Raw genomic sequence first — 12,847 nt, 5'->3', positions numbered from 1 at the left:
AGTAGTATACTGTAATATATGCTTAAATACTTGTTACTGTTATGTTAATATGTTACCTAGAATATGCTCAATATTTTAATTCGGGACCAGGCTCAACTCATATATCTAATACTAAAACAATGCATTATGCAGAAGTCTTCTAGAATTGCTCTGTGACTCTTTCATTTCTTACATCATAAACATATGATTTTTCACCTATAAGAATAACACTACATATAGTGTCGGCAGGGAGTGTATCATGGAATTCACAGATAATTTTAATGTTTGTCCTGTCATTAACCACAACCTGTTTCCTTTTTGAGGTGTTGATGACAAACATGGGTCTCTGTGCTTTGTATTCATCTGGTGAGTAATACATGTAGGTATTCCCGGTTGTAACTCTTTTGTATGCTGTATATGCCTCGTATAATTTGAGGAAATCATCCTTGGACATGTCTAAATTATAATTTTCTCTAGGAAACACCTCATTTCTGCCATTTTTAAGATATATGTTCTTGATGTTGCAACTATCAAACTTACTTGAATTTTTTTCTTGGTTATTGTTTCTTCCGGTCTGAAACAGTACCACTACAAAATCTGGCATGTCATATTGTATACTGGAGAATGAGTTTGTAGCATCAAATTCATAATAGCTACCAGTAGCAGGCTTCTGGACACATTGATATGTATAAAATTGTAAAGGCACCTGTGGATTTTTTAGTATATCTCCTTTGTATTTAAGAGCATAGCTGGCTTCATATTCAACTACTGGAATTCTTAGCTCCATAGTCTGAATAAGACATTTGACTTCATCAGGTAGGGTATTAGGCAGAGCTGCCCCACTAGAGTTTAATGTACTGTACCTCATCAAAGCATTACTATCATTGGCGGCTCTTCGAAATGTGATTCTTAAACCACCCTTCCACATAATGTCTTTGTAATCTGAAAACAATCCAGGTAACAGGCGCATAGGGAACAATACAGTGTGGCTCTTGGTTAATATTTTATCACCAGCCTCAAATCCACCTATTTTGTAGTAAGAAGCCTCGGTCTTGGATAACTTCAGTGTGGCCAAAGCTGTAGAGGTAATACCAGGGTAGTCTACTCTGTTTATAACAACACCATGTTTTCTGATCTCGATTTCAGAGAACAGATGTGGTACAAAATTGTCTACCAGTCATATATTTGAGTTAGCCGGATAATCTGTACCATCGAGCTTTACAACATTAAACTTGATATAGAGGTCTGCTCTGTGGGGGTGTATAAAGCCATCCCCTACATCAAGGTCAACCTCAATCTCTGTGTTGGGATGATTCAAAGGTCCTACTGTTCGGGGGAATGACTGTAGCTCATAACTCTCGATATTTTCCATTTTTTTGTATGTATTTGTATTTAAATATTAATTTCTATGATAGCAGTTGTTGTGGCTCCAGCAAAATCAACTAATTCTTCTTTTTCATTAGTGATCATCAACTCAATATAGTCTATTATATTATGGTACACAGGAAAATATAATGTTGGTGATGGAGTGTAGATGATTGGCTCCATAAATTCAGAGTTAGGTTTGAATGTTGCGATGATACCAGTTTGTTTGTGAGTGCCTATGCCATCTGATTTGGTGATCATACCCTCGGCCACATTACAGTGAATATTCAGAGTCGCTATGGCTAAGAATTTAGGTATATTAATAGCAGTGTGTTTGATGGCTGGTTCAAGTTTTGTGTTGTTCTGGAAGCCCAATAGCTCTCCTATAGTACCCAGATCTATTGTCTCTGTAGCAGACACAATCTCTACTCTGTGAGTGACAGAATTTTGAGTTAACACTATACCTCTGGGTAACTGAGCATTTAGAGTAGACAGATTATACTGCCCTGGAGTGATGACAATGTTTTGGTCACCAACTGTGATTGTGTTGTTGTGGTGTGTAATATTGGGGATCAAGTACATGCCATAGAATGCTCTAAGAGCTATTGTTTTGGGATATACTATATCATCATGTAGTCTGAGCTTCAATATTGAATTTTGGCTGGTAAGATGGAATACTCCCATGATGCTTCAGATACCACAAGGCTTTTTGAAAATCTTCAATTGATGGTTTATTTAATTGAGACAGATATCTAAGCATAGATGTCCACAATTAACATCTTTGAAGTTTTGAACACGGTCATTATTGTAATAAAGATTAGTTGATTTTAGATATTTTACTAAATTCTCAGGTGGAATACCTCCAAATGAATCAAATATAAATGCCTCATTGTTTGAATATTTAAGATAGCAGATCCAGTGAGTGCCCTGATTTTTGTACTTATCCAAATTGACTATCCCGCACTCTTTTTTGAGTGGTTGTTCTGGCAAAGAATCAGACATGTACACACCTCTAAAATTATTGATGCCCAGTGGTTTGATTAAAGCTTCAATATCTTGGTTGGTAAGCGGCTCTTGTTTTTTTTAAACTTATTCATGGCTCTCTTAAAACATTTGCCTTGTCTCTCTATGGCCAGATTATGGCGCCTTAGTTCATCTAATTCTGATTTATTCTTCTTGGCGTCTATTACTGTTTTTGCTATGGCAGCTGATCCTCCTGCTAAGCTACCAACTGCTCCTAGTTCTGCTAAGATAGCTGGGATACTAAATATGAAGCCTCCTTTATGCAATTTTTTCCTGGAATGCTATAATTTTTTAATTGGGGGATACTAAGTAACAATTTCATACCATGGCCCTTGGCAAGACAAGAGCTTTTTTTCTTGCGCTGCTTTTTGGTTAGAAGACTATCAATAGTCCCAAGTGATTTGAGACCTGCATATGGTATCTGATACATAACACCCTTGGCTTTCATTGTAGGTTTATTATATATATATTCTGGGATTGACTAGCTCAATTAAGTTGTAACCAGTTTATTTAATCTGTATAGAGTATTTTACAACCCCCACCCTAGTTTTTGTTTGGTGTTCATAGCTATGGTGGTCCCCAATGCTGCTATTTTTTCACCCAAAGAAGCATCTCTGCTTACTAATCTACCAAATGCAGCCTCTTCTAATTTTGTGTCTGCCACATGTCGCTTGTCAAGATCGGTATGTGTGTTGTATGCTATGTCATGGTCTCTACAAGCAGCATCTAGGGGATTAACACCAGGGTCACCTCTGTTTAGTCTATGATCTAGTTTGGTACCTGAACCACAATACTGATAGCCTGGTATGTGTAGCTCAAATGGCAGCTTGTTTATGATGTCATTAACCAGCCCCCGACCCTCAGAGATATTCCAAAATTTAGGAGGTAGAGTATTAATAATTTTTATAAGATATCCAATCCCCTTAGTGTCATTGACTATAAAATTAGACAATTTGGTGCTTATCATGTCCATAATTCCAACCTTTTCAATGTAAAAATTATGGTTACCGGCATTTTCTTCCCCAGCTATGACCAGCAACCTATCTATAAGCTTCCTGACATCATCAACCCAGACAAATTCTTTAGGCAGGGTGTTGTAATGTTTGATTCCACTACCTGTCTTGATCTGTGACGTTATGGGCTTGATTAAGTTGTATTTTGCTCCACTGCTAGACTTGACTAATTTTTGTGTGGGATCATTGTTCTGGTATAGAGCATCTGATTTTATTAGTATTTCTTTGTAGTGCTCATAGTCTTGATCTGTATAGTCATCAGGCCTTTTACGAGTCATCAGTTCCCACAATCCAGGTGTTCCAGGATACTTAACAAAACCACCTCTTTCTCCAAGATGAGATTCTGAATATACAATCAGATCATCGCCCATAAATGTTACCCTAAAATTGCCAATTTTATGTATGATGCTGCCGTCACGCTCTGTGTCAGCATATAAACGAAAGACCTCATCTTTGTTGTCTTTAGGTGTGCTTAAATATTTTTGAGCAAGAAGACCCAATTCAATAGGATCCTGAGTAGCTTCAATTCTTCTAGGACCAATAGGACTAGGTGTATGAATACTAGAAAGTGGGGTGATTGGATAATCTAATATGTTCCTAGCAGCTACTGGTACAAGCTCTGTGATCAAATTTTGGTTCTGCTCTGTAACAGTTTTGATATTTTTACCCAGTTCACTAATAGCATGAATAATAGGCTGTTCTGTGCGCTTGTGTTGTTCATAAAAACCTCGGTTCTCTGATTTCCATCCCTTAAATCTTTTTACAAGATAGTCTCTTAATTTAAGATCATCAATGATTGGCCTTTTCATGGTTATTTATATATGTCTCAATGTCTAGAAAATTGTTGATTTTATTTCTGTATTTACCACTATTGGGTTTCCTTGTCATATCAATTGTGACAAACCCATAGCTGTCCTGGTTCCAGCACCTACTGCAAAACTTAGAAAAATCATTGTAGCTCAAGTCCCCACCTACATACTCATCATGTATGTGTTTGAGGTTAGTATGGTCTTGATGAAACACACATATAAAATTGCTGTTGTCTCGTATCAGCTGTTTTGGTATTTTAGAAAAAGTCTGTGCCAGGTAGAAGCAATCTATGTTTTGTGCCGTCCCTGTGAAAAGAAATTTCTAACCTTGTTTTGATTATCCAGTATAATGTCATCAAACACAACAACAGAGTTATCAAGACAGTCATCGAGTGGCTTAACATCTGATTCAAAAGTGGCTATATACAGTCCATCATATAGCTTCATCAGCTGCTGATATTTTGATTGTTCTAAGCTCTTAGAGAAGACATTCAAGTGCCTGTTTTTCCAGTCTAACCAGTTGGGTGCCAATAAAAAATTATCAACCATTAGTGTAGTTTTACCACAAGCCGATGGCCCAACAATAAGACATCTAATATTATCAGGCAGCAGCTTGCCATTTCTCTCAGTCTGCTGTTCAGGCTCTGGTAGTCTCTTTATAACATCCCAGGTGTTCATAGTATCACTTTGTCTGCCTCGATCCAGCTGTGTTCTGGAAGACCTAGCCATTTGACCAGTATCTTGTTGCCTTTTCTGCGGATGACTTTTTCTATAAGATATGTGTCAGGCTGTTTAGTTTTGCTGAGTTCTTCTTCATAGAATCGGCCTTTGAGAATTTCTCCGCTATGGTCTTTTATTATATATGTGTTACGGGTCCCAGGTTTAACTTGAACCACTGTAAATAATTCAGTGCTCCAGTTTCTGGTAAAGCCTCTTTTGAATAGCTGAAATGACCTCAGAGTTCTTCATGTTGATTGTGGAATAGACCGAGTTGTTATATCGATCTAGAAGTTCTGGTAGGAAAGTAAGCCATTTATAATTACCTTGAAGGGTAAATTGTTTATACATATGATTTTTTATGGTTCTGTTTGAATCTTTCTACAATAGAGGCCTTGAGATCACTGTAACTCGAGTAATGTTGTATTGACTAGCTTTTAATAAATTGTGGGAACACCAAATTATAGAATTCTTTGCCATTATCTGTTTGTAGATAGCGCGGTAATCTGCCACTCTGATTGATGATTGTCCTGGAGGCTTCTGTAACACATGTTCCAGTCTTGGATTTTAGCGGCACAGTCCAGGCATATTTTGAAAATGTGTCTATGACAGTGAGTAGATACGTGTAGCCCTTGTTGATCTTGTCTAAGTTTTTCAGATGTCCACTTGCCATCTCAACCAAGTCAGCTTGCCACAAATCATCTATGCCTTTTGTGACCACTGGCAGTCGCTTATAGTTATGTCTGGCTGGTCTGTGTAGTTCATCAACAATAGTTTGTCTAGACATAGTATGTAAACAAGAATATTGCAGCTATGGGGTGTTCAGCAGCAGATACCACAGGATTTTCTAAATACAGTTTGTCCCCTATTTGTATATTAAATTCAAGAGAACCATCATCTTCAGCATAAGCTGTCTCTAATGCATCGGGGTCTGTAAAATCCTCTAACTCCACACTGGTGACCTTTGGTTTGTTGTCAGCATTGGTTATTGATAAGGTAGGGTGGTGGTGAGCCTGTGGTTGGACCCAATATTTGATCTTGATTGGTCTGAGTGTGCCCCCAACAAAAAACTGGTAATAAATATGTGCAGGGGACAGCATATATATTTTGCCACCTGGTGTAAATGGTGAATAATATTCTTTGTTGGGGATATTGTTCAATTCAAGGATTACTGTATGCTTAGGATTCTCGATTAGGCCAGTTATTTCTTTTTCTGCTGTAAGCAATCTGCTCATTACAGGTTCAAGATGCTCGTTGATAGTCCTAACAATCTCATCGTGGCCTGGTTTGATTCTTATGTCCACAGCAAGTTTCTTGTATTGTTGCACAATCTCTTGAAGCTGCGTGGTAAAAACAGACAGAACATTTGCTTGGTCGGATTCTAGGGTCCCTAGCTGTTGTTTGATGTTGGCTACAATTTGCTGCAGATTTTCAACAACAGCCAATTTTGAACTTTGGGCTGTAAGATCATGGACTTGTCTTCTGATATCCTCAAACAGAGCATAAAGTTCATTAATATGTTGATTATAGCCGCTCCGGCTAGAGTTTGGACTTGAGGAAACCCTGACTTTCGTCTTCAGTTGTGCTAGTGTGAACGGGGGGAATAGCGGTGTTGCCAAACGTCGGAGACTCTGATTTTTTTTGTCCAGTCGTACAGGACATCTTTTCCTGTCAACATGCACCCTTCGCTCGCTCGCATTTCAGGCAGAGGCAGGGAGGCGGAGACCCATGCATTCGCTTGCTACACGGCCGCAACCGGCTTCGCCGTGCTTGGCCTTTTTGTGGGTGGACTCTCTCGTGTAAAGTTGGGGGGGGGGGGACGAGCTGAAAACTCGAAATTATTGCGGAAGGTCAGAATTCTTTCTAGGGTATTGTGGATACTGTTCGTATGAACATCTCAGTGTAATCAAGGTTTAGGGTCCAGTTACTTGTGGTGGCATATTTCGTTTCACTCCCCAGTTAAAACTGCACATCGAGTTCAGATTACTCAACATTATCCATCCTTTATAGTTTATATTAATTTCATTGTTGTCTACACAGCGATATTAAATAGTGAATTGTAAATTGATTGGACGTGAACGAACATTGTGTTTTACTGATATCCCCACAAGAGTAACTACAGCATGTTTAGTAACATCCATGAATTTAGGTTGGATTCAGAATTTACGCAATATAGAATGGGTGGTCGGGTCGGGGGGGGGTCTCATGGGGCTGCAGTTCCCTCCCGCAATTTTGAGAAATTCAAAAGTTTCAACTAAAAGCATAAAAAAGACGTTATAAAACTCGAGATATAATCTTCAAATACAAGATCTTTTTCCACAGTAACTCTGCCAATACCCTTGGCCTTTTTGACAACAGCACTACATGTTTTAAAACTGTACACCTTGGCACTTAACCCAGCAAATTCCACAATAGCATCACCAAGTGTCTCATCTTTAAACTTGCCAGGCACCTTTTTGTTGTGGGGTTGAATTCTTGTATGTTCACTGGTATCAAAGTATTGAAACAATTCAGGCTGTGACATATCTTGATAAACATCTTCTGTTTGAATATCAAGAATAAAACTATCCGTGTCCATGTACAATAATTTTACACGATCACCATAAAAAGGTTTCAGCACATCATAATACAATGTTAACATATGTAATTTGGACAATTCCAATATCACAGCCCCTACGTAAATAGGTTTATCAAACTTGATCTTTGTTTTCTTCATGTTGAAAAGTGCCATGTGCTCATCATAAATTCTTCTGTAATTGAAGTTGGGCTTTGCAACCAATTTTTTACTCAGGCTGGGGTCAGTAATTATTTTAACATCGGTATGTTTTCTGACATTTTCAATTGTTTTGCCATACACTGAATTCACCATCAATTTAAACAAGCTCTTATCAAATTGGCTCTTTGCAGATGTTCGAAGCTCTGTATTTGTATCAATGTATGGTTTCAACCATTCTGAGTGCCTGAACCTTAAGACTTTTCCAATTTTGGTCACTTGAACACCATGTTTCATCAGGAACTGGAGGTTTTTGTAATATATGACATATCCTTGTTTTGGCTCCAGAGTCATCATGAGCTTCTTCTGTTTAGAGCCAGGTGAGTACTGAACCTCGGGAATTGGGGGCAGATCAGAAAATTTGTTGTGTACATTATCAGGAAATGTCAGATCAACCTCTAAGAAGAGGCCATATTCACTGTCATCAAAATCCTGAAGATCCTCAATATTGAAATCTTCAACCCATTCAAGCCCTGCATATGGCAGTTTTTGCATCATAGCGTGACCATAGAGGTTGTTTGCATCTACATACAGTATATAATTTGATGGCCGTGCTGGATCATAATCAGGCAGCATAATATGCTTGTTATTTGCTCTGGCATATCTCTGGGAACATTGCACCATCCCTCCTCTTATACATTTCTCCATAAACAGATACATATCTTGATCGTGGATCAGATCCAATTGCTTTTTGGTGTTGAAAAATGTTGCGGCCCATGCTAGGCCCGGAGCACTGTAAAAATACACTGGATCCAGTCTATAATTTTGCATGGAAGATTTTCTGAATGCCTGCAATATATCAGCTAAGAGAGTCACATCAAGTTTCAAATATGCCATGTGATAATCACCAAATGTCTTGCATTTTAAATTGTTCCACATCAACTGAGCATGGCGATAATCATCATCACTGATTCCAGATCCTCTGATTCTGCTGTAAAACTCTTCTTGTGGTGGCAGGGAACACTCATCGAATTTAGAAAAATCTGTAACATAGTCATATGGATATACACCCTTCCGCCTAATTAATTTCAGGTCCTGATTTGGAAACAATGCACGTGTGATTTTTAATTTATCATCAGGTAATTGAGAGGCCAGTGTAGCCAGGCTAGCAGATAAAAATCTGTAAGAATCAAGAAATCTTATGCGAATAGGAACACCATCAACTTTAATTATCTTGCTAATAGATATATATTTCTCATCATTTTCAGCTAAAATATTTAAATTCTGCTTCTCAAACCCCTCGTACCTGATCAAATGATGAAAATCATAATTGGATGCTCCGTGGCAAAATATGGGGACGAATCTTGGTCTCTTGATCTTAATATTACAGCTATTACACAGGGCCTGTTTATATCGACCATCTGTATGAGAATGGTGATGAACCTTGATATTTGTATCTGAAAATTCAGAATCACATACCGGGCATTTTTCTGCATTGTTGAAATCCTCAATCTGTTCCTCTGTTAAAGGCAACATGGGCTTTGATTTTAATAAGATGTTAGATGCTATGTCACGGCACACATTTTCTATTCTATGTGCAAATATTTTGATGGCATTTGGTCCCATGTATGAAAATTCTTTACTAACAACACCATCCTGTACAACCACATAACAAAAACTGGAAGGTTCATGTAGCTGGTATGGTGTAATTGAAGATTCTTCGGGATCTGGATTGCAGAATGCAAGAGATTTGAGATTTGATTCAGAATCCCAGACAATATATGCTGGGTGTTCCAACGAGGCTTCATACTTTTTGAATTTGCAATTTTCACTTGGATTGGGCATCACCATATGAACAGGTTTATGGTTCCCACAGTATTTCAGATGCTCAATTAACTTGTTTTTTGCAATTTCTGCACTCTCTTCACAAACACCATTCACCATTTTTCTACCATCAAATTCAGTCAAACATCTTCTGCACAACTTGAATATTTTTTTATATTTGTCTAGTTGTGTTCTCACTAAAGCTTCAAGATTATGTATCAGAGTGTAATGATATGTGCCATCCCCTTCAATTAAGAGCAGATCAATCGGAATTGCAGATTCATCATCAAGTGTACTGATTCTGAGAGGTGCTATCGGGCAATTGCCAGTGGAACAAGTAAATACATTAATAGATAATTGCTTGCCATTGATGTGCCTGGCCTTTTTTTCAAATTTGTCAATATTCTGAACAGACATTGGATATTCCAAACCCTCCATTGCCTCGTCAAAATCATGTTCATGCTGTTTGTAATAACTTATTCTCTCAGGATGCCTTGAAACTAGAAACAAAGCAGCTAATATACACCACAAAAAGCATTTCTGGTCGGTATTTTCAATATTAACCACTGCTCTTCTGTTTTTAATATTGTCAGGTAATGGCAGATATGTAGATCCTTTTAATGGGCTGAATTCAGAAATATTAACATATAACTTGTGCGGAGAGCCGCATAGGGTCCATCCGGACTCTTTTGCTGCAAATTCAGAGTGTTTAATATTCAGTTGATTTATCAATCTGCTTATTATTCTGTCTAAATTTGCGTTTGAATATACAGGTACAGTTTCTGTTACGTGGGGGTGTGTAAATTTTGTGTCATTTGGCTTCTTATATTGTACAAACAATTTGAGGAACAGCTTATAAGAGCTATTTTGTGCATTTAGAATTGCCTGCACATTAGGATTTACACTGTTCAAGAAATTCTCAATGCCACATCTTGGCTCTGATACAAAACAGTGATCCCTTAATTGACCGTTAAAACTGCTACGGATGGGTTCATAGCGTGGCTGCTTTGCTGCTCTGGCATTAAGAGGTGCTTCGTGCCTTCTTTTCAGACCAGATGTGGATGGTTGTGCAGAGCAAGTATCTTTATGTTTATATGTGAAATATTCCATGTTATATTTTCTATTGCATTTGGGGCAAATTTTTGTGGGAGTTCTGTATTTGTCCGAGTTACAAATTTTTTGGTGCTTGGCCCAATTGGGGCTGGATATATTTTTATTGCACTGATTACAATATTTTTGATTCGGCATTTTTGCTGTTGTTTATTATATACAATTTCCTGGGATTCAATTCAAAACTTTATACTGAATAAAAAATATCAGTTGGGTTCAGCACTGTGCTTTGTGTGTGTGTGTATGTATGTATGTGTGTATACACTTAATATTTTTGGCTTTGGTATTTATATACAATTTCCTGGGGTTCAAATCAAAGCTCTATGCTGGATCAGTTGAGTTCAGTGCAGACAAAAAAACTGCATAGCTCTATGTCAATTAGTTCTTGAGTTTTGTATTTAGGAACCACTTTGGCCCCCCTGCCAAAAATTGGCTTTTATTGTATCAGTGTATATTGTCTCTATGACCTTACTTGGGATATTCCAGTGCAGACAAAAAAAACTGCATAGCTCTATGTCAATTAGTTCTTGAGTTTTGTATTTAGGAACCACTTTGGCCCCCCTGCCAAAAATTGGCTTTTATTGTATCAGTGTATATTGTCTCTATGACCTTACTTGGGATATTCCAGTGCAGACAAAAAAAACTGCATAGCTCTATGTCAATTAGTTCTTGAGTTTTGTATTTAGGAACCACTTTGGCCCCCCTGCCAAAAATTGGCTTTTATTGTATCAGTGTATATTGTCTCTATGACCTTACTTGGGATATTCCAGTGCAGACAAAAAAAACTGCATAGCTCTATGTCAATTAGTTCTTGAGTTTTGTATTTAGGAACCACTTTGGCCCCCCTGCCAAAAATTGGCTTTTATTGTATCAGTGTATATTGTCTCTATGACCTTACTTGGGCTATTCCGCCAAATTATATGCTTCAAGTCTCCTATACTTTGGTGGAGCCTGTTCAGGTTCTATCCCCCACTTGTGGGTTCCACTGCCGATCCAGCAATGGTGAAGAATCTGCACTGTGCCCTGGCTTTTATAGATTTGCAGAGCCAATCAGAAAACACCACACATCGCATTATGTCGTACAATATTAATTGATTAAATAGTTACAACATGATGCAATAGAAGTGACTGGGGAGTAAATATGTATAGATGTGGGTAGGTGCGGGTACAGGTGGGTTAGGGGTGGGTAGGTGTGTATATGGGTGTGTAGGGGTGAGTTGGGGGTGTGTGAGGGTGGGTTGGGGGTGGGTTGGGGGTGCATTCAGAAACATGAGACCTTTTCTTATATTTTTGTCTCCTGAGCGTACATCCCATTTTTCTGCTGAGCGTACATGCAATCGAGACCGCAGCGCCTCCACGCTTAGGGGAGCGGAATTGTCTGGAACTACTCCAATCAGTCAATAGAACTGCACGAGCTTTGTCAATAAGAGTACATGCAGGCAATAGAACTTGTTCTGCTCGAAATATCGATCCGATCCCACCTGTTGCCTGCCGCGCCGAGAAATTGCCCCGAATATTGATCCCACAACTCCGTGGCGCGGGAATCTGAGAAACTGGCCTAGCACAAATACCTGTACAGACATGCATGTCCCAGAAGGCACTGACCTAATGCCATGTGTATTGATATATGCCTGACTCTAAATATGAATAGATTAGAACAAACAAACTGGATGCAAAATATCCCAGTTTCAATTCAATCCATTTATCTGAATCCAAGAAACCAGCAATTCACATATCCCCATATCATTGTATGCTTGCCCTATTAGGAAGTAAATATATGTGTGTGTGTGTGTGTGTGTGTGTGTGTGTGTGTGTGTGTGTGTGTGTGTGTGTGTGTGTGTGTGTGTGTGTGTGTGTGTGTGTGTGTGTGTGTGTGTGTGTGTGTGTGTGTGTGTGTGTGTGTGTGTGTGTGTGTGTGTGTGTGTGTGTGTGTGTGTGTGTGTGTGTGTGTGTGTGTGTGTGTGTGTGTGTGTGTGTGTGTGTGTGTGTGTGTGTGTGTGTGTGTGTGTGTGTGTGTGTGTGTGTGTGTGTGTGTGTGTGTGTGTGTGTGTGTGTGTGTGTGTGTGTGTGTGTGTGTGTGTGTGTGTGTGTGTGTGTGTGTGTGTGTGTGTGTGTGTGTGTGTGTGTGTGTGTGTGTGTGTGTGTGTGTGTGTGTGTGTGTGTGTGTGTGTGTGTGTGTGTGTGTGTGTGTGTGTGTGTGTGTGTGTGTGTGTGTGTGTGTGTGTGTGTGTGTGGCCTAGTTTTAAGTGTGGCTACAAGAGGGGCATATTTTTAACAAATTTATGGACAACAAT

This window comes from Lepisma saccharinum, chromosome 15 (assembly GCF_977018435.1).
Source record: "Lepisma saccharinum chromosome 15, izLepSacc3.1, whole genome shotgun sequence".
NCBI lineage: Eukaryota > Metazoa > Arthropoda > Insecta > Zygentoma > Lepismatidae > Lepisma > Lepisma saccharinum.
Note: the sequence above shows the minus strand (reverse complement) of the source record.